This window comes from Coregonus clupeaformis, chromosome 21, assembly GCF_020615455.1.
Source record: "Coregonus clupeaformis isolate EN_2021a chromosome 21, ASM2061545v1, whole genome shotgun sequence".
In the NCBI taxonomy this organism is placed as follows: Eukaryota; Metazoa; Chordata; class Actinopteri; order Salmoniformes; family Salmonidae; genus Coregonus; species Coregonus clupeaformis.
The window spans coordinates 8,886,961-8,914,460 of record NC_059212.1 but is presented as its reverse complement, the minus strand read 5'-3'; the positions used below and the strand labels follow the sequence as shown (position 1 = coordinate 8,914,460).

The 27,500-nt window shown below is 47.8% G+C and overlaps 1 protein-coding gene across 1 annotated transcript in view; it reads left to right on the top strand.

Moving 5' to 3' along the window:
- Positions 1-27,500, top strand: part of LOC121531510 — a 74,699-nt gene that overhangs the window by 9,981 nt on the left and 37,218 nt on the right.

Genomic DNA, 27,500 nt, shown 5'->3' with positions numbered 1-27,500 from the left:
TAGCAGTCAAGAGCATTAGGCCAGTAACCAAAAGATTGCTGGTTGGAATCCTCGAGCCGACTAGTTGAAAACTCTGCCGATGTGCCCTTGAGCAAGGCACTTAACCCTAATTGCTCCTGTAAGCCGCTCTGGATAAGGGCGTCTTCTATTTATTTTTATATTTAGAAAATATAAATTGTAAGTGGCTCGTTTCAGATCTTGTTCTTGATACTATGTCTTGTTTTGAGGTGTTTTGACTGATGTCGGGTCTATGCTAATATTGTTAATGTCATGCGACGTGTATGCGGTCAGCGAAGTCAAACGCAGGACACAGAGCGGCTGGCAACGTACTTTTACTGAACACAGTAAAAATAAAGTACAAAAACAACAAACCTCCAAACAGGGAGGAAAACACAATAACCCGAACACTAAAGCAACTGCCGGAATGACAAAGAACAATCACACACAATAACCAATGAGAGACAGGGTTAATATAGGGAATACAATACAACATAATGGGAAACAGGTGTAAACAATAAAGACCAAACAAGACAAACACCGAAACATCGATCGGCAGTAGCTAGTACTCCGGGGATGACGAACGCCGAAGCCTGCCCGAGCAAGGAGGAGGAGCAGCCTCGGCTGAATCCGTGACAGTACCCCCCCCTTGACGCGCGGCTCCAGCCGTGCGCCGACCCCGGCCTCGGGGACGGCCAGGAGGACGCGGAGCAGGGCGAGTCGGATGACTCCGGTGGAAATCCCTCAATAGGGAGGGATCTAGGATGTCCCTCCTAGGGACCCAGCACCGTTCCTCCGGACCGTACCCCTCCCACTCCACGAGATACTGCAGACCCCCCTTCCGACGCCTCGAATCCAAGATGGAACGGACTGAGTACGCCGGAGCCCCCTCGATGTCTAGTGGGGGCAGAGGAGCCTCTCGTACCTCATTCTCCTGGAGTGGACCAGCAACCACCGGCCTGAGGAGAGACACATGGAACGAGGGGTTAATGCGGTAATTAATGGGCAGCTGTAACCTATAACATACCTCGTTCAATCTCCTCAGGACTTTAAATGGCCCCACAAACCGCCGACCCAGCTTCCGGCAGGGCAGGCGAAGCCCGCTGCAGATGGACATGCGTTCCATGTTTCCTCCGAGCGCCGAAACCACTCATCCACCACAGGGGCTTCGATCTGGCTCTGATGCCAGGGTGCCAGGACCGGCTGATAACCCAGCACACACTGAAAAGGCGTAAGATTAGTGGAGGAGTGGCGGAGTGAGTTTTGGGCTATCTCTGCCCAGGGGATATACCCCGACCACTCCTCCTGCCGGTCCTGGCAATAGGACCTCAGAAACCTACCCACATCCTGGTTTACTCTCTCCACCTGCCCATTACTCTCAGGGTGAAAACCTGAGGTAAGGCTAATCGAGACCCCCAGACATTCCATAAACGCCCTCCAGACTCTAGAGGTGAACTGGGGACCCCGATCAGACACTATATCCTCAGGCACCCCGTAGTGCCGGAAGACGTGAGTAAACAGGGCGTCGGCAGTTTGTAGGGCTGTAGGGAGACCTGGCATAGGAATGAGACGGCAGGCCTTAGAAAACCGATCCACAACGACCAAGATCGTAGTGCTCCCCTGGGAGGGGGGAAGGTCCGTGACCTATCTACCGATAGGTGAGACCACGGCCGTTGTGGAACGGGTAGGGGTTGTAACTTCCCTCTGGGCAGGTGTCTAGGCACCTTACACTGGGCGCACACCGAGCAGGAGGAAACGTAAACCCTCACGTCCCTAGCTAAAGTGGGCCACCAGTACTTCTCACTAAGGCAGTGCACTGTCCGACCAATACCAGGATGACCAGAGGAGGGTGACGTGTGAGCCCAATATATCAGTCGATCACGAACCTCGAGCGGCACGTACTTCCATCCCTCTGGACACTGTGGGGGAATAGGGTCGGCACGTAACGCCCGCTCGATGTCCGCATCGACCTCCCACACCACCGGTGCCACCAGACAAGACTCCGGAAGTATGGGAGTGGGCTCAATGGACCTCTCCTCTGTGTCATATCGTCGGGACAGGGCGTCTGCCTCAGCGTTTTGTGACCCTGGTCTATAGGTGAGCTTAAATACAAATCTGGTAAGAAACATGGCCCACCTAGCCTGGCGAGGGTTCAGTCTCCTCGCTGCCCGGATGTACTCCAGGTTACGATGGTCAGTCAGAATGAGAAAAGGGTGGTTAGCCCCCTCAAGCCAATGCCTCCACACCTTCAGGGCTTGAACCACCGCTAGCAGCTCCCTGTCCCCCACGTCATAATTGCGCTCCGCCGGACTGAGCTTCTTAGAATAGAAAGCACAGGGGCAGAGTTTTGGTGGCGTACCCGAGCGCTGAGACAGGATAGCACCGATCCCCGCCTCGGACGCATCTACCTCAACTTGGAACGCCAAAGAGGGATCCGGATGTGCCAGCACCAGAGCCGAGGTGAACAGGTCCTTCAGATGTCTAAACGCCCTGTCCGCCTCAGCCGACCACTGCAGACGCACCGGGCCCCCCTTTAGCAGGGAGGTGATGGGAGCTGCTACCTGTCCAAAGCCCCGGATAAACCTCCGGTAGTAATTGGCAAAACCCAAGAACCGCTGCACCTCCTTCACCGTGGTGGGAGTCTGCCAATTACGCACGGCTGAAACGCGGTCAATCTCCATCTCCACCCCTGACGCGGAAAACCGATGTCCCAGGAAGGAGATGGACTCCTGGAAGAACAGACATTTCTCCGCCTTCGCATACAGGTCATGCTCCAACAGTCTACCAAGCACCCGACGCACCAGGGACACATGCTCGGCTCGTGTAGCGGAGTATATTAGAATGTCATCAATATACACCACTACACCCTGTCCATGCAAATCCCGGAAAATCTCGTCCACAAACGATTGGAAGACTGAAGGAGCATTCATTATACCGTATGGCATGACGAGGTACTCATAGTGACCCGAGGTGGTACTGAATGCTGTCTTCCACTCATCTCCCTCCCTAATGCGCACCAGGTTGTACGCGCTCCTGAGATCCAATTTTGTGAAGAATCACGCCCTGTGTAATGACTCCGTCATACTAGCAATCAGAGGGAGAGGATAGCTGTATTTGATTGTAATCTGATTGAGACCACGGTAATCAATACACGGGCGTAAACCCCCATCCTTCTTCCTCACAAAAAAGAAACTCGAGGACGCAGGGGAAGTGGACGAGCGTATGTATCCCTGTCTCAGAGATTCGGTGACGTATGTCTCCATAGCCGCCGTCTCCTCCTGAGACAGAGGATACACATGACTACGAGGAAGCGCAGCGCCTACCTGGAGGTCTATCGCACAATCCCCCTGTCAATGAGGTGGTAATTGAGTCGCCTTCTTTTTACAGAAGGCGAGTGCCAAATCGGCATACTCAGGAGGAATGTGCATGGTGGGAACTTGGTTCGGGCTTTCCACCGTCGTTGCCCCTATGGAAACACCTACACACCGCCCCACACACTGATCAGACCATCCCTTGAGAGCCCTCTGTTGCCATGAAATGTTGGGGTCATGAGACGTCAACCAGGGAAGCCCCAACACCACGGGAAACGCAGGAGAATCAATCAAATATAACCGTATAATCTCCTCATGGCCCTCCTGCGTCTTCATCTTAAGTGGCGCTGTGACCTCCCTAATCAATCCCGACCCCAAAGGGCGGCTATCTAGGGCATGGATGGGGAAGGGCACATCAACTGGTACAATAGGAATCCCTAACTTATACGTGAACCGGCGATCGATAATAATAATATAATAATATGCCATTTAGCAGACGCTTTTATCCAAAGCGACTTACAGTCATGCGTGCATACATTTTATTTGTGTATGGGTGGTCCCGGGGATCGAACCCACTACCTTGGCGTTACAAGCGCCGTGCTCTACCAGCTGAGCTACAGAGGACCACAATTCAGCTGCGCCTGAATCTACTAGCGCCTTATGCTGGGAGTGAGGAGAAACCTAGGGAAACACAACTTTAATACACATATGCGCAACAGAGAGCTCTGGGTGAGTTGGGTGCTTACTCACCAGGAATGACTCATCAGTGCGCTGCCTGCTGCCTCGATTCTTAGGAGACCCTCCCCAGCACCGAACCGCAGTGTGTCCTCTACGGCCACAGTTGGTGCAGGGGACGGCCTCTCTCCTGGTCTCTCTCCTGGTCTCCCTAGCACCAGCACACCCGAGCTCCATAGGGCTCGGCTCGGAAGTGCTGGGGGATGGAATGGACGGCCCCAACTCCGGACATCCGCGGGTAGCCAACAGGGTATCTAGGCGAATCGACATGTCCACCAGCTGATCGAAGCTTAGGTTGGTGTCCCTGCAGGCCAATTCCCGACGCACGTCCTCCCTCAGGCTACACCTGTAGTGGTCGATGAGGGCCCTCTCATTCCACCCCGCGTTGGCAGCCAGAGTCCGGAAGTCCAGTGCGAACTCCTGCGCGCTCCTCTTCCCCTGTCTGAGGTGGAACAGACGCTCACCCGCCGCCTTCCCCTCTGGGGGATGATCGAACACCGCCCTGAAGCGGCGGGTGAACTCTGCATAGTTGACTGTAGCGGCATCTATTCCCCCCCACTCTGCGTTGGCCCACTCCAGCGCCTTGCCGGACAGACAGGAGATGAGGGCGGACACGCTCTCGTATCCCGAGGGCACCGGGTGGATGGTTGCCAGGTAGAGTTCCACTTGGAGCAGGAAACCCTGACACCCGGCCGCTGTGCCATCATAAGCCCTCGGGAGCGAGAGCCGAATCCCACTGGACCCCGGAGGTGAAGCGATAGGTATAGCTGATGGTGGTGGTATCGTTGGAGGAGGTGTGGGCAAACCTCCTCTTTCCCATCGCTCCATGGTGTTCACCACCCGTTCCATGGCGGTGCCGAGAGCCTGGGTCATGGCCGCTTGTTGTGCTACGCGCTCCTCCATTGATCAAGCTGGCACCGCCGCTCCTGCTGACTCCATGTCTAGGTGTGTGATTCTGTCACGCGACGTGTATGCGGTCAGCGAAGTCAAACGCAGGACACAGAGCGGCTGGCAACGTACTTTTACTGAACACAGTAAAAATAAAGTACAAAAACAACAAACCTCCAAACAGGGAGGAAAACACAATAACCCGAACACCAAAGCAACTGCCGGAATGACAAAGAACAATCACACACAATAACCAATGAGAGACAGGGGTTAATATAGGGAATACAATACAACATAATGGGAAACATGTGTAAACAATAAAGACCAAACAAGACAAACACCGAAACATCGATCGGCAGTAGCTAGTACTCCGGGGATGACGAACGCCGAAGCCTGCCCGAGCAAGGAGGAGGAGCAGCCTCGGCTGAATCCGTGACAGTTAACATTTGCTAGCTAGCTAACCAACAACTGTAATGATGTATTTGAGAGACAAATGCACATTGTGCAACTTTATTTATGTTTTCAGTATATATAGTTGACATGTTATCAACAATCTAAGCCAACCCTGTCTGTTTTTGTCCTGTAGTTGCCCATCCATGGGCCCTGGCCCTTCGGGACGTCGTCACTGTTATTCAGAAAAGAAAAAGAAACACACACATACACACACACTCACACACACGCACGCTCACACACACACAGCTGAAGGTAGAACTCTCTGTATTTTGCGACTGCAACCATTCTGAAGTTGAACAGTGTTTGTCGTCAGTTCCATGCTGTTGCCATGACGCTGTGTGTTTCCTGTTTATCTTCAGGATTCTATCTTTAGAAAGCCTGTTTAAGTGTGAGTTAAATAGACAGTGTGTGGGTGAGAGAGAGAGATGGGGGGAGGAGCAGTATACAGAGAAGAAGAGCGGGTGGAGAGAGAGAGAGAGAGAGAGGGAGAGAGAGAGAGAGAGAGAGAGAGAGAGAGAGAGAGAGAGAGAGAGAGAGAGAGAGAGAGAGAGAGAGAGAGAGAGAGAGAGAGAGAGAGAGAGAGAGAGAGAGAGAGAGTGAGAGAGAGAGAGTGAGAGGGGATAGACAGATGTTTTCATTATGCGTCTTTTGTGTTTTGGCTCTAATCCCTCAGGGCTACTTTTCAATGGCGATATATATAAAACATTGAGAGTGTTTCAAAAGGAGATTGAGAGACGTGTTTGTTAATGGCCAGAGAGATAAAGGAGAGTGAGATATGTGTTTGTTAATGGCCAGAGAGATAAAGGACAGTGACAGATGTGTTTGTTAAAGGCCAGAGACATAAAGCCATGTGTAGTACAACAGTACTGCTGCTCTGTTGTCATGAATTAGTGGGTTGGAGTTATCATGCTGTGAAACACAGGGGTGTGTATCTAGCTCCCCCATCTCCAGTCAGACTAGTGAAGCAGGGAGACAGAGAGAGCTTCCTCACTGCAGTGGATTAGCTGCTAATGCTGACGCCTCGCTTTCCCTTTCATTTCAATACACTCCTCTTCTCCTCTCTAGTCTTCTTATCTTGTCTTATCTTGTCGTATCTTCTCTTCTCCTCTCTCTCCTCTCCCTCCTCTCCTCTCCCCTCTCCTCTCCTCCTTTCTCCTCTCCTCTCCTCTCCTCTCCTCTCCTCTCCTCTCCTCTCCTCTCCTCTCCTCTCCTCTCCTCTCCTCTCCTCTCCTCTCCTCTCCTCTCCTCTTAATAACAGTGAATAACAGGGTAGTATTCTCTGTTGCTGATGCTCTGCCTAAAGCCTAAAGCTCTCCCATCAGACTATCATAGTGTCACTGGCTGAACTGGCCAGCAGTATCAGCAGAGGGTAACAGTGGCCAGCAGCATCAGTACAGGGTAACAGTGGTCAGCAGCATCAGTACAGGGTAACAGTGGTCAGCAGCATCAGCAGAGGGTAACAGTGGTCAGCAGCATCAGTACAGGGTAACAGTGGTCAGCAGCATCAGCAGAGGGTAACAGTGGCCAGCAGCATCAGCAGAGGATAACAGTGGCCAGCAGCATCAGTAGAGGGTAAAACTGGCCAGCAGCATCAGTAGATGATAACAGTGGCCAGCAGCATCAGTAGAGGGTAACAGTGGCCAAGTCACTTTAGGCCAACCTGAGCTGGTCTAATCACATGACGCAACTGGACTCATTATGAACTACATGAGTCAGCAGTTAGCAGACAGAGAGCAGAGCAGGACTCACAGATGAGGGATAACACACACTTTACTGCTCTGCTCAGGCGCGTTAATTTAATCACGCAGTGGACCGCTGTGCAGTTGATGCGCATCTCCGTGACCTCAAACGTCACACACACCTCACACATGCACAACTCACCTAACACACAGTCTTCAGACCTTACACACAGTCTTCAGACGTATTTTGATTCCTCCATGTAGGTGTATGAGTCAGATTCAGACTTTGCAGAAAGGTAAGAACTAAGCATCACTGATGATATTCATCAAAGGCTGTAAGTCACAATGCTGACACAGTGAAGGGGTCGTAGCATCCTCTCTTTCTCTGAATCACTCTTCCCCTGAATATCTTATAGCTTAATGAATCATTTTTACACAAGACAGACTCTCAGTAAGAAAATAGCCAGTGAGTTGGTTCTCTCTTTCTCCATTAGAGAGTTCCCCTCTGCTCAGCTATGGGGAAGTACATTTCCAACTTGACTTGATGTCAGGAGTTGCTATGGTAGGTGTGGTGTGGAATCAGGCGCAGGAGGCGGAAGTAAAGTCCAACAAAAATACTTTAGTAGATATCACAATAAATATCCAAAACCAGCCCGGAGGCGAGAAAAGCGCGCACAGGCGTATACAAACGGGCGCAATCAACAAGTGCGTAATCTACTCCTAAAACACAAACAAGGAGGAAAGCACAAAATAGCGCACCAAAATACATGCAGCGCAGCAACACGACATGGAACAATTACACACAACACCTAACTAACAACAAGGAAACTAAATAGGGTGCTAATTGAGACATAACACAAAACAGGTGTGACAAACAGACAAAACCAATCAAACAAGAAACATAGAGCGGTGGCAGCTAGTACTCCGGAGACGACGACCGCCGAAACCTGCCCGAACAAGGAGGAGGGGCCGCCTCGGCCGAAACCGTGACAGTACCCCCCCCTTGACGCGCGGCTCCAGCCGTGCGCCGCCCCCGGCCTCGGGGACGACCAGGAGGACGCGGAGCAGGGCGCGTAGGATGACCACGATGGAATTCGGTCAGCAGGGACGGATCCAGAATGTCCCTCCTCGGCACCCAGCACCGCTCCTCCGGACCGTACCCCTCCCACTCCACGAGATATTGGAGACCCCCCATCCGGCGTCTCGAATCCAGGATGGTCCGAACAGTGTACGCCGGAGCCCCCTCGATGTCCAACGGGGGGCGGAGGAGTCTCCTCAATCTCAAAGTCCTGGAGTGGACCAGCTACCACCGGCCTGAGGAGAGACACATGGAACGAGGGGTTAATATTCTTGTAATCAATGGGCAGTTGTAACCTGTAACACACCTCGTTCAATCTCCTCAGGACTTTAAAAGGCCCCACAAACCGCCGACCCAGCTTCCGGCAGGGCAGGCGGAGGGGCAGGTTTCTGGTTGAGAGCCAGACTCGATCTCCAGGTGCGTACACTGGCCCCTCACTGCGGTGTAGGTCGGGCGCTCGTCTTCTGTCGACGGATGGCTCGCTGCAGATGGACGTGTGCAGCGTTCCACGTCTCCTCCGAGCGCCGCACCCACTCATCCACAGCAGGGGCCTCGATCTGGCTCTCATGCCAAGGTGCCAGAACCGGCTGGTACCCTAACACACACTGAAAAGGGGTTAGTCTCGTGGAGGAGTGGCGGAGAGAGTTCTGTGCCATCTCGGCCCAGGGCACATATCTCGCCCACTCCTCCGGCCGGCCCTGACAATATGACCTCAGAAACCTACCCACATCCTGGTTGACTCGTTCGACCTGCCCATTACTCTCCGGGTGGTAACCCGAGGTAAGGCTCACCGAGACCCCCAACCGTTCCATAAAGGCTCTCCAGACTCTGGAGGTAAACTGGGGGGCCTCGATCGGACACTATATCCTCGGGTACCCCGTAATGCCGGAAGACGTGAGTAAATAGAGCCTCAGCGGTCTGTAGGGCAGTAGGAAGACCCGGCATGGGAAGGAGACGACAGGCCTTCGAGAACCGATCCACAACGACCAGAATGGTGGTATTCCCTTGTGAGGAGGGAAGGTCGGTAACAAAATCCACCGAGAGGTGAGACCAGGGTCGTTGTGGAACGGGCAGGGGTTGTAATTTACCCCTGGGCAAATGTCTGGGCGCCTTACACTGGGCACACACTGAGCAGGAGGAGACATAAACCCTCACATCCCTGGCTAACGTTGGCCACCAGTACTTCGTACCAAGGCAGTGCACTGTCCGGCCAATACCTGGATGTCCAGAGGAGGGGGACGGTGAGCCCAATAAATCAGCCGATCCCCGGACCTCGGCGGGACGTACGTCCGACCCACCGGACACTGTGGAGGGCTAGGGTCGGTGCGTAATGCCCGCTCGATCTCCGCATCGACCTCCCACACCACCGGTGCCACCAGACAAGACTCCGGTAGTATGGGAATGGGCTCCACGCACCTCTCCTCCGTGTCATACCGCCGGGACAGGGCATCTGCCTTCCCGTTCTGGGACCCAGGGATGTAAGTGATCTTGAACACAAACCGGGCGAGAAACATAGTCCATCGAGCCTGGCGAGGATTCAGTCTCCTAGCTGCCCGAATGTATTCCAGGTTACGGTGGTCGGTCAGAATGAGGAAAGGGTGCTGAGCCCCTCAAGCCAATGCCTCCACACCTTTAGGGCCTGTACTACGGCTAACAGCTCCCTGTCCCCTACGTCATAATTCCGCTCCGCCGGACTGAGCTTCTTAGAATAAAAAGCACAGGGGCGGAGCTTAGGTGGTGTGCCGGACCGTTGTGAAAGAACTGCCCCGATACCGGCCTCAGACGCGTCCACCTCTACTTGGAAGGGTAAAGTGGGATCCGGGTGCGCCAGCACTGGAGCCGAGGTAAACAGGTCCTTCAGTCTCCCAAAGGCCCTGTCCGCCTCAGCCGACCACCGCAAGCGCACGGACCCCCTTAAGAAGAGACGTTATGGGAGCTGCCACCTGTCCAAAACCCCGGATAAACCTTCGGTAGTAATTCGCAAAACCCAAGAACCGCTGCACCTCTTGAACCGTAGTTGGGGTTTGCCAATTACGCACGGCGGACACTCGGTCCACCTCCATTCTCACCCCTGACGCAGACAACTGGTAACCCAAAAAGGAGACTGACTCCTGAAAGAACAGACATTTCTCGGCTTTGACATACAGGTCATGCTCCAACAGTCTCCTCAATACCCTGCGCACCAGGGCTACATGCTCGGCCCGAGTAGAACTGTACACAAGAATATCATCTATGTACACCACTACTCCCTGCGCCTGCATGTCCCGGAAAATCTCATCTACAAACGATTGGAAGACTGATGGAGCATTCATTAACCCATATGTCTGGAGGTCTCCCTCACGACGCCAGGACAGCGGAGTCACTCACCACCTTCCGGAGACATTTGAAACCCCACCTCTTTAAGGAATACCTGGGATAGGATAAAGGAATCCTTCTACCCCCAATTGTAAAGTGGTTATCCCACTGGCTATAGGGTGAACGCACCAATTTGTGAGTCGCTCTGGCTAAGAGCGTCTGCTAAATGACGTTAATGTGCCCTTGAGCAAGGCACTTAACCCTAATTGCTCCTGTAAGTCGCTCTGGATAAGAGCGTCTGCTAAATGACTAAAATGTAAATGTAATACTCGTAATGGCCGGAGGTAGTACTAAATGCTGTCTTCCACTCATCGCCCTCCCTAATGCGCACCAAGTTATATGCGCTCCTGAGGTCCAATTTTGTGAAGAACCGTGCCCCGTGTAATGACTCCGTCATGGTCGCAATCAGCGGGAGTGGATAACTATATTTCACAGTCACCTGATTGAGACCGCGGTAATCAATACACGGACGCAAACCTCCATCCTTTTTCTTCACAAAAAAGAAGCTTGAGGACGCGGGAGAAGTGGAGGGCTGTATGTATCCCTGTCTCAGAGACTCGGCAATGTAAGTCTCCATTGCCCTTTTCTCCTCCTGTGACAAAGGATACACACGGCTCCGCGGGAGCGCAGCTCCTGTCTGGAGGTCTATCGCACAATCCCCCTGTCTATGAGGTGGCAACCTTGCCGCTCTGGTCTTACTAAACACGAGTGCCAAATCCTCATACTCAGGCGGAATGTGCAGTGCTGGCATCTGGTTCGGGCTCTCCACCGAGGTCGCCCCTACGGAAACACCCAGACATAGCCCCTCACACTGAGCAGACCACCCTTTAAGAGCCTTCTCTCGCCACGAAATCGTAGGATCATGGGTAATCAACCAGGGAAGCCCCAGTACCACCGGATACGCAGGAGAGTCGATCAGATAGAGTTGAATCGTCTCCTCATGACCCCCCTGCGTCATCATCCTAAGTGGCGCCGTGACCTCCCTAATTAACCCAGATCCTAACGGACGACTATCTAAGGCATGTACAGGGAAGGGTTTATCGACTGGAAGGAGGGGAATCCCTAACTTAACACAGAATTTACGATCTACAAAATTCCCAGCTGCGCCTGAATCGACTAGCGCCTTATGCTGGGAACGAGGTGCAACCTGTGGGAAACAAACAGGTAATGTAATGTGTACGACAGAAAGCTCTGGGTAAGTAGGGCGCCTACTCACCTGGGAGGACTCCCCAATGTGTGACCTGCCATCTCCCTCACCAGGGGACCCTCCCCAGCACCTAGCCGCGGTGTGCCCTCCGCGGCCACAGTTGGTGCAGGAGACTGCCCCCCTCGGGTTCCTTCCTCTCTTCCCTCTAGCGCCAGCACCTCCAAGCTCCATCGGGCTCTGCTCGGAGGCGCTGGAGGGTGGAATGGGAGGCCCCCACCTGGGACGTCCCGCGGGTCGCGAGCAGGGTGTCCAGCCGAATGGCCATGTCCACCAGCTGGTCAAATGTTAGTGTAGTATCCCTGCACGCTAACTCTCTGCGGACGTCCTCCCGAAGGCTACATCTAAAGTGGTCTATGAGGGCCCTCTCATTCCACCCTGCATCGGCCACTAGAGTCCGGAACTCCAGCGCAAACTCTTGAGCGCTCCTCATCCCCTGTCGGAGGTGGAATAGACGCTCCCCCGCCGCCTTCCCTTCTGGTGGATGGTCGAAGACAGCACGGAAGCGGCGGGAGAACTCCGCATAGGTGACTGTGGCGGCGTCTATTCCCCTCCATTCGGCGTTGGCCCACTCCAACGCCTTGCCGGTGAGACAGGAGATGAGGGCGGAAACGCTCGTATCCCGAGGGCGCCGGGTGTATGGTGGCAAGGTAGAGTTCCACTTGTAATAGGAACCCCTGACACCCGGCAGCGGTGCCGTCGTACGCCCTCGGGAGCGAGAGCCGAATCCCACTGGGTTCCGGTAGTTGGATGGGCGGGCTGTCCGATGGTGATGGTGTGATAGGTGGGGGTGTGGGTACCCCGCTGGTTTCCCATCGATGGAGGGTGTTCATTACGCGGTCCAAAGCGTGCCCGATCTGGTTGATTCGATCCTCTTGACCGCGAAGACGCTCCTCCATGATGTCGGTGGGTGCTCCTGCTGATTCCATATGTGGTGTGTAATTCTGTCAGGAGTTGCTATGGTAGGTGTGGTGTGGAATCAGGCGCAGGAGGCGGAAGTAAAGTCCAACAAAAATACTTTAGTAGATATCACAATAAATATCCAAAACCAGCCCGGAGGCGAGAAAAGCGCGCACAGGCGTATACAAACGGGCGCAATCAACAAGTGCGTAATCTACTCCTAAAACACAAACAAGGAGGAAAGCACAAAATAGCGCACCAAAATACATGCAGCGCAGCAACACGACATGGAACAATTACACACAACACCTAACTAACAACAAGGAAACTAAATAGGGTGCTAATTGAGACATAACACAAAACAGGTGTGACAAACAGACAAAACCAATCAAACAAGAAACATAGAGCGGTGGCAGCTAGTACTCCGGAGACGACGACCGCCGAAACCTGCCCGAACAAGGAGGAGGGGCCGCCTCGGCCGAAACCGTGACACTTGATGCTGCAGCCTACTAATGTGGTGGTGTTGTCTAGTAAGTGCTGTTGTGTGATATATAATACTGTGTCCCAAATGAAACCCTATTCCCTTTATAACGCACTACTTTCGACTAGGGCCCATAGAGCGCTGGGTAAAAGTAGTGCACTAAGTAGGGAATAGGGTGCCATTTGGGACGCACATTTCAGATCTCCCTAATCAAATCCTCTGACTCACTCCACTCACATATATTGTTCCAACGCTCCATATCCTGTTCCAACGCTCCATATCCTGTTCCAACGCTCCATATCCTGTTCCAACGCTCCATATCCTGTTCCAACGCTCCATATCCTGTTCCAACGCTCCATATCCTGTTCCAACGCTCCATATCCTGTTCCAACGCTACATATCCTGTTCCAACGCTACATATCCTGTTCCAACGCTCCATATCCTGTTCCAACGCTCCATATCCTGTTCCAACGCTCCATATCCTGTTCCAACGCTACATATCCTGTTCCAACGCTACATGTGGACTGTATGTACTGTACTGCATGGATCTGTTCTAGAACCTGTAGGCTGTTCCAGAGTTTCTGCTGTACTCATGTGAATGGGAATATGTGTTCTACTCATATGTGGGGGAACCCAGGTGGTCTGATGGGTGTTGACAGGAGCAGCCCAGTTCTCCACTCACAGGCAACACACTGGAAAACAACGCCAGGCACATTTCTAAGTATCCTGCCCATTCCTAACATGGATGGTTTGGTCACATCTGGACTGTGGAATATCCTGCATCACCCTCAGTGGAGAGAATGGGTATAGACAACATAGACTGTTAGCTTTTGTGAAACCATCTTCTCAATGGACTTGGTAATGTATCTTACAGTAGGACTTGGTAAGGTATCGTCCAGTAGGACTTGGTTAAGTATCTTCCAGTAGGACTTGGTTAAGTAACTTCCAGTAGTACTTGGTTAAGTATCTTCCAGTAGGACTTGGTTGAGTATATTCCAGTAGGACTTGGTTTGGTATCTTCCAGTAGGACTTGGTTAAGTATCTTCCAGTAGGACTTGGTTAAGTATCTTCCAGTAAGACTTAGTTAGGTATCATCCAGTAGGACTTGGTTAGGTATCTTACAGTAGGACTTAGTTAGGGACCTTCCAGTAGTACATGGTTAGGTATCTTACAGTAGGACTTGGTTAAGTATCTTCAAGTAGGACTTGGTTAAGTATCTTCCAGTAGAACTTGGTTAAGTATCTTCCAGTAGGCTTGGTTAAGTATCTTCCAGTAGGCTTGGTTAGGTATCGTCCAGTAGGACTTGGTTAAGTATCTTCCAGTAGGACTTGGTTAAGTATCTTCCAGTAGGACTTGGTTAAGTATCTTCCAGTAGGACTTGGTTAGGTATCGTCCAGTAGGACTTGGTTAGGTATCTTACAGTAGGACTTGGTTAAGTATCTTCCAGTAGGACTTGGTTAAGTATCTTCCAGTAGGACTTGGTTAAGTATCTTCCAGTAGGACTTGGTTAAGTAACTTCCAGTAGGACTTGGTTAGGTATCGTCCAGTAGGACTTGGTTAGGTATCGTCCAGTAGGACTTGGTTAGGTATCTTACAGTAGGACTTAGTTAGGGATCTTCCAGTAGAACTTGGTTAAGTATTGTCCAGTAGGACTTGGTTAGGTATCGTCTAGTAGGACTTGGTTAGGTATCTTACAGTAGGACTTAGTTAGGGATCTTCCAGTAGGTCTTGGTTAAGTATCTTCCAGTAGGTGCAGATATAACTGCAGTGTTATCATGTGGGAATTCATTACGTCCCTCTTGATTATTCCTAACCTTGGGGAACTCTGCACTGCCACATTCTCTGAGAAACCTTTTGCTGAGAATCGACTTTTCCATCTTCAGGGGATGTTCGTTCCCACCTTCAGTTCTGTCTTGATGGAGACATTCAGGGAATATCTCTCTGCAATGCAGTTCAACAGTCTTCCTTCAGGGTTCTGGGTTGAAGAACATATTGGAAAGAAAACAAGCCTATGTATTTCATCCAGCAGTAGGACCCATATCCCTTCATCTCTACCTCTCATCTCTCTCTGTTCTCTCTCTCTCTCTCATCTCTCTCTCTCTCATCTCTCTCTGTTCTCTTTCTCTCTCTCTCTCTCTCTTTCTCTCTCTCTCTTTCTCTCTCTCATCTATCTCTGTTCTTTCTCTGTTCTCTCTCTCATCTCTCTCTCTGTTCTCTTTCTCTCTCTCTCTCTCTCTCTCTCTCTCTCTGTGTTCTCTCTTTCATCTCTCTCTCTCTCTCTCTCTCTCCCTCTCTCTCTCTCTCTCTGTTCTCTCTCTTTCTCATCTCTATCTGTTCTTTCTCTGTTCTCTCTCATCTCTCTGTTCTCTGTTCTCTCTCTCTCTCATCTCTCTCTCTCTCTCTCTCTCTCTGTTCGCTCTCTCTCTCTGTTCTCTCTCATCTCTCTCTCTCTCTCTCTCTCGCTCTCTTTCTCATCTCTCTCTCTCTCTCTGTGTTCTCCCTTTCTCCCATCTCTCTCTGTTTTCTCTCTGTTCTCTCTCTGTTCTCTCTCTCATCTCTCTCTGTTCTCTCTCTGTTCTCTCTCTCTCTCTGTTCTCGCTCATCTCTCTCTGTTCTCTCTCTCATCTCTCTCTCATCTCTCTCCGTTCTCTCTCTCTCTGTTCTCTCTCTCATCTCTCTCTGTTCTCTCTCTCTCATCTCTCTCTGTTCTCTCTCTGTTCTCTCTCTCTGTTCTTTCTCTGTTCTCTCTCTGTTCTCTTTCTGTTCGCTCTGTTCTCTCTCTCTCTGTTCTCTCTCTGTTCTCTCTTTCATCTCTCTCTGTTCTCTCTCATCTCTCTCTGTTCTCTCTCTGTTTCTCTCTCTCTCTCTCTGTTCTCTCTCTCTGTTCTCTCTGTTAACTCTCTGTTCTCTCTCTAATCTCTCTCTGTTCTCTCTCTCTCTGTTCTCTCTAACATCTCTCTCTGTTCTCTCTCTCTCTTTCTCACCTCTCTCTGTTTTCTCTCTCTATGTTCTCTCTCTCATCTCTCTCTGTTCTTTCTCTCTCATCTCTCTTTATCATCTCTCTCTGTTTTCTCTCTCTATGTTCTCTCTCTCATCTCTCTCTGTTCTTTCTCTCTCTCATCTCTCTCTGTTCTCTCTCGCTCTCTCTCTCTGTTCTCTCTCTCATCTCTTTCTGTTCTCTCTCTGTTCTCTCTCTGTTCTCTCTCTGTTAACTCTCTGTTCTCTCTCTCATCTCTCTCTCTCTTCTCTCTCATCTCTCTCTCTCTCTCTCTGTTCTCTCTCTCTCATCTCACTCTGTTCTCCCTCTCTCTCTCTCTCTCTCTCTCTCATCTCTCTCTGTTCTCTCTCTCTTTCTGTTCTCTCTCTCTCATCTCTCTGTTCTCACTCTCTCTCATCTCTCTCTGTTCTTTCTCTGTTCTCTCTCTCATCTCTCTGTTCTCTGTTCTCTCTCTCATCTCTCTCTCTCTCTCTGTTCTCTCTCTCTCTGTTCTCTCTCATCTCTCTCTCTCTCTCTCTCTTGCTCTCTTTCTCATCTCTCTCTCTCTCTGTTCTCTCTCATCTCTCTCTGTTCTCTCTCTTGTTCTCTCTCTCTCTCTGTTCTCTCTCTCATCTCTCTCTCATCTCTCTCCGTTTTCTCTCTCTCTGTTCTCTCTCTCATCTCTCTCTGTTCTCTCTCTCTCATCTCTCTCTGTTCTCTCTCTGTTCTTTCTCTGTTCTCTCTCTGTTCTCTCTCTGTTCTCTCTCTGTTCGCTCTGTTCTCTCTCTCTGTTCTCTCTCTGTTCTCTCTCTGTTCTCTCTCTCATCTCTCTCTGTTCTCTCTCTCATCTCTCTCTGTTCTCTCTGTTTCTCTCTCTCTCTCTCTGTTCTCTCTCTCTCTGTTCTCTCTCTGTTAACTCTCTGTTCTCTCTCTAATCTCTCTCTGTTCTCTCTAACATCTCTCTCTGTTCTCTCTCTCTCATCTCTCTCTGTTCTCTCTCTGTTCTCTCTCTGTTCTCTCTCTCTCTGTTCTTTCTCTGTTCTCTCTCTGTTCTCTCTCTGTTCTCTCTCTTTTCGCTCTGTTCTCTCTCTCTCTCTCTGTTCTCTCTGTTCTCTCTCTGTTCTCTCTCTCTCTCTGTTCTCGCTCATCTCTCTCTGTTCTCTCTCTCATCTCTCTCTCATCTCTCTCCGTTCTCTCTCTCTATGTTCTCTCTCTCATCTCTCTCTGTTCTTTCTCTCTCATCTCTCTTTATCATCTCTCTCTCAGTCTCTCATCTCTCTCTGTTCTTTCTCTCTCTCATCTCTCTCTGTTCTCTCTCGCTCTCTCTCTCTGTTCTCTCTCTCATCTCTTTCTGTTCTCTCTCTGTTCTCTCTCTGTTCTCTCTCTGTTAACTCTCTGTTCTCTCTCTCATCTCTCTCTCTTCTCTCTCTCATCTCTCTCTTTCTCTCTCTCTGTTCTCTCTCTCTCATCTCACTCTGTTCTCCCTCTCTCTCTCTCTCATCTCTCTCTGTTCTCTCTCTCATCTCTCTCTCATCTCTCTCCGTTCTCTCTCTCTATGTTCTCTCTCTCATCTCTCTCTGTTCTTTCTCTCTCATCTCTCTTTATCATCTCTCTCTCAGTCTCTCATCTCTCTCTGTTCTTTCTCTCTCTCATCTCTCTCTGTTCTCTCTCGCTCTCTCTCTCTGTTCTCTCTCTCATCTCTTTCTGTTCTCTCTCTGTTCTCTCTCTGTTCTCTCTCTGTTAACTCTCTGTTCTCTCTCTCATCTCTCTCTCTTCTCTCTCTCATCTCTCTCTCTCTCTCTCTCTCTCTCTGTTCTCTCTCTCTCATCTCACTCTGTTCTCCCTCTCTCTCTCTCTCTCTCATCTCTCTCTGTTCTCTCTCTCTTTCTGTTCTCTCTCTCTCATCTCTCTGTTCTCACTCTCTCTCATCTCTCTCTGTTCTTTCTCTGTTCTCTCTCTCATCTCTCTGTTCTCTGTTCTCTCTCTCATCTCTCTCTCTCTCTCTGTTCTCTCTCTCTCTCTCTGTTCTCTCTCATCTCTCTCTCTCTCTCTCTCTCTCTCTCTTGCTCTCTTTCTCATCTCTCTCTCTCTGTGTTCTCTCTTTCTCCCATCTCTCTCTGTTTTCTCTCTGTTCTCTCTCTGTTCTCTCTCTCATCTCTCTCTGTTCTCTCTCTTGTTCTCTCTCTCTCTCTGTTTTCTCTCTCATCTCTCTCTCATCTCTCTCCGTTTTCTCTCTCTCTGTTCTCTCTCTCATCTCTCTCTGTTCTCTCTCTCTCATCTCTCTCTGTTCTCTCTCTGTTCTCTCTCTCTCTGTTCTTTCTTTGTTCTCTCTCTGTTCTCTCTCTGTTTTCTCTCTGTTCGCTCTGTTCTCTCTCTCTCTCTCTCTCTCTCTCTCTCTGTTCTCTCTCTGTTCTCTCTCTGTTCTCTCTCTGTTCTCTCTCTCATCTCTCTCTGTTCTCTCTGTTTCTCTCTCTCTCTCTCTGTTCTCCCTCTCTCTGTTCTCTCTCTGTTAACTCTCTGTTCTCTCTCTAATCTCATGGGGACAGGGAGGGGGGGGGTAAAATAAGCAGTCTGCTCAGAAGGGAAATGGGAAGGGAGGGGTGCCTGGTCTTTCTCCCGCCATTACTACATCATGAGCTGCAAATAGAATCGTTTACTAACAGGCTACAGCAGAATAAATAGAGTAATTTACTAACAGGCTACAGCAGAATAAATAGAGTAATTTACTAACAGGCTACAGCAGAATAAATAGAGTAATTTACTAACAGGCTACAGCAGAATAAATAGAGTAATTTACTAACAGGCTACAGCAGAATAAATAGAGTAATTTACTAACAGGCTACAGCAGTATAAATAGAGTAATTTACTAACAGGCTACAGCAGTATAAATAGAGTAATTTACTAACAGGCTACAGCAGAATAAATAGAGTAATTTACTAACAGGCTACAGCAGAATAAATAGAGTAATTTACTAACAGGCTACAGCAGAATAAATAGAGTAATTTACTAACAGGCTACGACAGAATAAATAGAGTAATTTACTAACAGGCTACAGCAGAATAAATAGAGTAATTTACTAACAGGCTACAGCAGAATAAATAGAGTAATTTACTAACAGGCTACAGCAGAATAAATAGAGTAATTTACTAACAGGCTACAGCAGAATAATATGTGGTGGAGTCTCTTAGTTGCTTTAGTCGCTCTAGTCGTTGTCCTGTTGGTAGGTGAATCTTCACCCCAGCCTGAGGTCCTGAACACTCTGGAGCAGGTTTTCATCAAGGATTTCTCTGTACTTTTCTCTGTTCATCTTTCCCTCGATCCTGACTAGTCTCCCAGTCCCTGCCGCTGAAAAACATCCTCACAGCATGATGCCTGAGGAGTGGCTTCCGTCTGGCCACTCTACCATAAAGGCCTGATTGGTGTAGTTCTGCAGAGAAGGTTGTCCTTCTGGAATGTTCTCCCATCTCCACAGTGGAACTCTGGAGCACTGTCAGAGTGACCATCGGGTTCTTGATCACCTTCCTGACCAAGGCCTTTCTCCCCCGATTGCTCAGTTTGGCCGGGCGGCCAGCTCCAGGAAGAGTCTTGGTGGTTCCAAACGTCTTCCATTTAAAAATGATGGAGGCCACTGTGTTCTTGTGGACCTTTAATGCTGCAGAAATGTTTTAGTACCCTTCCCCAGATCTCTGCCTCAATACAATCCTGTCTCGGAGCTCTATGGACAATTCCTTCGTCCTCAAGGCTTGGTTTTTGCTCTGACATGCACTGTCAACTGTGGGACCTTATATAGACAGGTGTGCCTTTCCAAATCATGTCCAATCAATTGAATTTACCACAGGTAGACTCCAATGAAGTTGTAGAAACATCTCAAGGATAGTTAATGGAAACAGGATGCAACTGAGCTCACTTTTGAGTCTCATAGCAAAGGGTCTGAATACTTATGTAAATAAGGTTTTTCTGTTTTCTATATTTAATACATTTGCAAAATATTATAAAAAACCTATTTTCGCTTTGTCATTATGGGGTATTGTGTGTAGATTGATGAGGGAAAAAATTAATTTAATACATTTTAGAATAAGGCAGTAATGTAACAAAATTTGGAAAAAGTCAAGGGGTCTGAATACTTTCCAAATGCACTGTATGTAATCAGCAATGTTAATATTATATAAAAATATGCAATATGTATAAATATTCAAGGAACATTTTTATTTGTAGTGTTCAAACTTAATATAATGAACAGGAATTACATTTACTCTCACGGATGGCCAAAAAGAACTATCTGAAAGCCACGCCTCCAATATTCTGATAGGCTGCTGCCGCTACAATATATTAATAAAACGGTTCAAAATTGAACCCTTCCCATCACAAAAAGGTTTTAACCTTTACACAGGCGGCCCAGTATCAATGTATAAGAATCAATCTGTGAAGCTTTTGCAAGGTTATGCGTCATGTCACACGGGTTCCTCAAATAACCTTTTCAGAGGGGTTCCTCTTTTTGACCTGAAGAGGTTCCCCAACAGTGGCAATCTTTTTAACCCCTAAAGGTTCTTCGGGGCTCCTTTACTTCTAAGAGTGCCATTCTATCATATATGATAGGATATGATATGATAGGATAGGATATGATAGGATAGGATATGATATGATATGATATGATAGGATATGATATGATAGGCTATGATGTGATATGATATGATAGGATATGATAAGTCGCTCTTTTTTTATTTATTTTTATGAAACATTGTAAAGTGGTTATCCCACTGGCTATAAGGTGAATGCACCAATTTGTAAGTCGCTCTGGATAAGAGCGTCTGCTAAATGACGTAAATGTAAATGTAAATGTATAAGATAGGATAGGATTTGATAGGATAGGATATGATAGGATATTATATGATATGATATAACAGGATATGATATGATAGGATAGGATAGGATATGATAGGATAGGATATGATAGGATATGATAGGATATGAAAGGATATGATGTGATAGGATATGATATGATAGGATATGATATGATAGGATATGATACGATAGAAGGGAAGGGAAGGCAATAGGTTGGACCGACTGAACTCACTGAACACTATAAATATACTGTATGTGCACCAACAACAGCTGTACGTCATGAAAGTCAATTATTTAGTCTCACTTTACTTGTATTAACAACCACTAATCTCCCCTCTATCTTTATGGAAACACTGTATAAAACTGGCAGCTTTAATAGTCATACAAATGAGTTGTATATGCTGTCGCTGTGCTTAGCTCCCACACGTAGCAGTAGTTAAAAGTTCACCCGTATTTACATAGACATGGATCAGGATGCCTCTCTACTGACTGTCTTCCCTCTGAGGAGAGGTCTGAGACTGTTTGACAAACTCCCCTTTCCTGGATATGCATGAGTGAGTGTGTGTGTGTGTGTGTTATTCATGAAGCATTAGCAGGGCTGTCTGTGTAGATTTAGACTTTCAGATGTGACCTTTGTCTTCTAAATGTCAGGGATGGAGCAGAGTGCCCACAGCGCCATACACACACACACACACACACACACACACACACACACACACACACACACACACACACACACACACACACACACACACACACACACACACACAGAGCTCCCAGCCTTATGTAACTGCAGCTATGCATGAGACAGACAGACGGGGAGAGGAGAGAGAGGAAAAGTATTTTTGAGAAAACTGGCATATTCCAGCCCTGATGATGTCACGGGTTTCTGTGAGCTCTGCTGAAAGCAGTTTGGGTTTGAGGATGGGATTTTTCTTCAGCATGTATAGGTGCATGTAGTGTAAAAACCCTACTAGAAAAAAAGGTGCCCTATTGATTGTATAGTATATGCTCCTTAATAAACCTACGATGAAGTGGATTTCAGTGGTTTTATTGGTGACCTAATATTCTTTGATCTGTAGCCTAGCTGTCAAGAGAATGTGAATCACACAGTGTGAAAGCCATCGCCGGGTCCTGCCTGTAGCGGAATGGGGAGAGATTTTCCTCCTGCATGAATTCATTCATGACCATATTGTACCCCTCTTCATCCACCAACAATGAGGCACGGGCACAGGGGTCAAACGCGCTGCAGGGGTCACCCTTGTGTGTAATGCCGATACGACCTATAATAGAACTGAGTTTGCTTTATCTGTGTGTTTATTATTTACTATGATTATTTTTATTAACTTTTCTGGCTTTTACAGTAAGACAAATACTCATAAATATATAATATCAACATAATCATACCAATATATCATATCAACATATCATACCAATATATAATATCAATATATCATATATTTCAGCAATAAGGCCCAAGGGGGTGTGGTATATGGCCAATATACCACGGCTAAGGGCTGTTCTTATGAACGATGCAACGCAGAGTGCCTGGACACAGCCCTTAGCAGTGGTATATTGGCCATATACCACAAACCCCTGAGGTGCCTTATTGCTATTATAAACTGGTTACCAATGTGATTAGAGCATTTGGGTTTTGTTTTGGCCAAGGTACTTCAAGAAGGGGTCCCACAACTTAAACAATTGCTAAGGCTTATTATTCAATGCTGTAGAGAAAGCCTCATTGGGAGTTAAACCAATTACCCTTTGCTCCCATTGACTTCTTGAGTGAGCCTGATCAGATATCCACAGCAGAAGAACACACTTCCGTGCACAATGTAGTAAGATGTGTAAAAGATGTGAGTAAGAGGCAGCTCATCTCAGGTTCCTAGTATACAAGACTTTGCAGCCAGCTGGAGAGCATTCAAAAACATGATCTGTCTCCCGGAGAACCTCTGAGATTGTCCTTTATGTAAGGCAATCCCAGAAACAATGAATAAGAGAACCTTCCGCACCCTGACACTTATTACAAAGACTAGACAAATTAGGGTTAATTCTATGTCTAGACACAGGAGTGACATGCAGTCGATGTAGGATCTTAAATTGCGTTTCTCAGGTTGAGTTGCAAGCTAGGAAATGGGATGGTTGTTCACAAATGTCTTTCCAGTCTGCAAGCTCTATTGGGAGCCTAGATCAGCCTCCACTAACACCTTCGTTTTGTCTGTTATCTTTCTTCAAATTGCACAGTAAGTTATATAAGCGTTGAGTGATAGATTTCAGCTGCTTATTCTTCAAGAGGTCCTCAATAGGAGAGATGGAGAAGCCATCTGGATGCAGATAATGAAATTAAGTATCTGAAATAATTTTAAAAAGTAACTCTTAGAGATGCCAAATTGACTAACAATATGGTCAAATGTACGAATTTTATCACCCTGAACAATATCTTCGACAACATTGATGCCCTTACTTTTCCATGTAGAGAAGCCTCCCATCATCCCAGGTCGGAAATCAGGGTTCTCATGCAAAGGGGTCAGTACAAAGAAACAATGATTATGCCCTTCTAACGTCCTGACCTGTCTCCAGATAGAGCGATGTTCTTCAGCATATCATTTTCTTTAGTCAGTTTGGCTATCTTTGTCTGGGGTATGTATAAAAGGTTACGGAGTGGGATTTTCCCAAGAGTAGCTGATTCACCATTAAGCCAAGAGGAATTTGGATTTTCAATACACAACTCAAGGATAAATCTCAGTTGAGATGCCAGTTGAGAGAAGGGGCTGCTAGACCACCTAACCTTGTAGGCAGGGTGAGATACACTTCAAAGGTATGTGGACACCTGCTCATCGAACATCTCATTTGAAAATTATGGGCATTAATAAGGAGTTTGTCCCTCCTTTGCTGCTATAACAGCCCCCACTCTTATGGGAAGGCTTTCCACTAGATGTTGGGGACTTGCTTCCATTCAGCCACAATAGCATTAGTGAGGTCGGGCACTGATGTTGGGCGATTAGGCCTGGCTCGCAGTCGGCGTTCCAATTCATCCCAAAGGTGTTTTGATGGGAGTTGAGGTCAGGGCTCTGTGCAGGCCAGTCAAGTTCTTCCACACTGATCTCGACAAACCATTTCTGTATGGACCTCGCTTTGTGCACGGGGGCATTGTCATGCTGAAACAGGAAAGGGCTTTCCCCAAACTGTTGCCACGAAGTTGGAAGCACAGAATCATGTAGAATGTCATTGTATGCTGTAGTGTTAAGATTTCCCTTCACTGGAACTAAGGGGCTTAGCCCGAACCATGAAAAACAGCCCCAGACCATTATTCCTCCTCCACCATTTGGGCAGGTAGCATTCTCCAGGCATCCGCCAAACCCAGATTCATCCGTAGGACTGCCAGATGGTGAAACGTGATTCATCACTCCAGAGAACGGGTTTCCACTGCTCCAGAGTCCAATGGCAGCGAGCTTTACACCACTCCAGCCGACACTTGGCATTGCGCATGTTGATCTTATGCTTGTGTGTGGCTTCTCGGCCATGGAAACCCATTTCATGAAGCTCCCGACGAACAGTTCTTGTGCTGACATTGCTTCCAGAGGCAGTATGGAACTCGGTCGTGAACCTTTACCCAGTTAAACAGTGCTATCATATCTTTTATCTGGCGAAGACCTAGGTTGAGGTACAGCTACTGTACAGACGTCCTCCGTGGAGACCGTAAACACATAGCCCTCGTTGTCCTCGGGGGCTCCCTTTCGGCAGCTCAGAGTTGTTGTGCTCCAAGTCGTGAGAAAAAAGGTATTTAGTTCGTTGTTGGTGTCTGTGATGTGACTGGCTTTGTTTTTGTAAACCGTGATCGTTAGGAGCCCCTGCCACATACGCCTCGTGTCCGACCCGCTGAACTGATCCTCCACTTTGGCCCTATACTTGTGTCTCGCGGTCTTGATCGATCTGTGTAGGTCGTATTTGTACTGTCGAACCATACAACTGTCCACGGTCACCTTGCCGTGTTTATAAGCTGCATCGTTCTGCTTCAGTTGTCCGACAAGGCTGCGACAACTTCAGTTTCCCGACAAGGCTGCGACAGTGAAAACTGTTTGGAGTTTGTGACAGCAGCTATGTGAGTTTATTACAGTATTATAGACACTATGTCCTGGGATTTCCTATGATCTTCTATGTAGAAGAAACCCTTACAGTATTATAGAAACTATGTCCTGGGATTTCCTATGATCTTCTATGTAGAAGAACCCCTTGCCTTCTAACGACTCTTGTGTAGCTTGTGTGCGTCACAGAGCAAAGCAAAGCAAGCTAATGGTTGGTATCTACGGATGCAAGAAATAGACGAATCCATCGGTACAACCCAGAAGTTTGTAGCTCGAACACACAATGTTTAAAAGGGGTTAGAAGTCAACAACGCGCCAGAGTTACGGTGAGGCTCATTGGGTTAAATAATCTATGGTGTGATATGACTGTGTTTGCCATTCTTTATAGAATCTATCTAAAACGAAGAACTAAGGTGGACTGTAAGATAGGGGTTCATGACTGTGGCTGCCACTATGGGGCATCAGTCAGAATGCAATGAGGAGATGGAGGTGGTCCAATTATCAAATGTATTTCACACACAGCGAAGGTAAACAGAGGGGGGAAGGTTTTGATTCTGTATTGTTTGGCTTGTTGATAGAGTTAGGAAGGATGTGTTGGTCTAGGCGAGAGATACGTCTCAGTGGCACTTTTACTGAAACGTTGATTAATGTGCAGTGTCACTGTAAAAACCTACAAATAAACAAACTCAAATCAGCATAAAAGTGCATGAATGAACAAGTAGTGCCGGGTGAATGAACAGGAGGGAAATTGGCTTAACTGTGTTATGTAATAAACTTAGAAAACTGCCAAACATTAACTAGAACAAAGGGAGCACATGACATACCAACTGAGAGCATGAATAGCATCAAAAAGGTGTAAAATAGAGTAGAGGAACTGGCAGCATAATACATGTTTAGCAATAGACTGGAGGAACTGGCAGAATCTATCTATGGTGTTATAGGGCTGTGTTTTAATGTATTTATTTAGCAGCAGAGGTCAGAAGAAACTGACGTATTTTGGCGGCAGCCTTCGTCAGCGTTCAGTGAGTTCAGGTCTTTCCTTTCTTCAAGTATATGCCTTTTGAACCCGGCACCCAAATACTTGTTGTTACTACAAACATTTGATCTGAGTACGCCAATTTCTCTTTCTATGATAGAACTGTGTATCCCATTCTAACACAGTCTATTGTGCTATAGGGCTGTGTTTGCCATTCTAACACAGTATATGGTGTTATAGAACTATGTTTGCCATTCTTTATAGAATCTATCTATGGTGTTATAGAACTGTGTTTGCCATTCTAACACAGTCTATGGTGTTATAGAACTGTGTTTGCCATTCTAACACAGTCTATGGTGTTATAGAACTGTGTTTGCCATTCTAACACAGTCTATGGTGCTATAGGGCTGTGTTTGCCATCCTAACACAGTCTATGGTGCTATAGGGCTGTGTTTGCCATTCTAACACAGTCTATGGTGTTATAGAACTATGTTTGCCATTCTTTATAGAATCTATCTATGGTGTTATAGAACTGTGTTTGCCATTCTAACACAGTCTATGGTGTTATAGAACTGTGTTTGCCATTCTAACACAGTCTATGGTGCTATAGGGCTGTGTTTGCCATTCTAACACAGTCTATGGTGCTATAGGGCTGTGTTTGCCATCCTAACACAGTCTATGGTGCTATAGGGCTGTGTTTGCCATTCTAACACAGTCTATGGTGTTATAGAACTATGTTTGCCATTCTTTATAGAATCTATCTATGGTGTTATAGAACTGTGTTTGCCATTCTAACACAGTCTATGGTGTTATAGAACTGTGTTTGCCATTCTAACACAGTCTATGGTGCTATAGGGCTGTGTTTGCCATTCTAACACAGTCTATGGTGTTATAGGGCTGTGTTTGCCATTCTAACACAGTCTATGGTGCTATAGGGCTGTGTTTGCCATTCTAACACAGTCTATGGTGCTATAGGGCTGTGTTTGCCATTCTAACACAGTCTATGGTGTTATAGAACTATGTTTGACATTGTTTACAGTCTATAGGCCTACAATGTGAGGGGAAGATAATGACTGGTGTAAATTCTACTGTCAGTTCGATCACCTATAGACCCTAGGGCATTGAGTCAGATTGATTAGGCCTAGAGTAAGAATCTGGCAGGAAAATGCCAATGGTCATTTCACGGGGAAATAACACCTTTAATTACATCTGACATGAATTGACCTTCATCACAGGTTGAGGATCATAAAGGGGGTGATAGGCTAATTCATAGAGCAAGGTGATATTATAAAAACATATATTTAAGAGGTGAGGTGGATAGGATATGGTTTATGGTTTGTTTTTGGTTGAATAGGGTTATGGTTTGGTTTGGCCTCACTCAGAGATAAATATTGTTTGTGAGCTTCGAGCATTGTCCCCCCGCACCTGCTCTTCTCCATGGTCGGTGATCCCGGTAGCCTCGCGGCTGAGTGCTGATCAGTATTCTGGCAGGACCGCCTCTCAAGCTCTCTCCGCTTCACAGCGGCTCTCTCTCTGTTC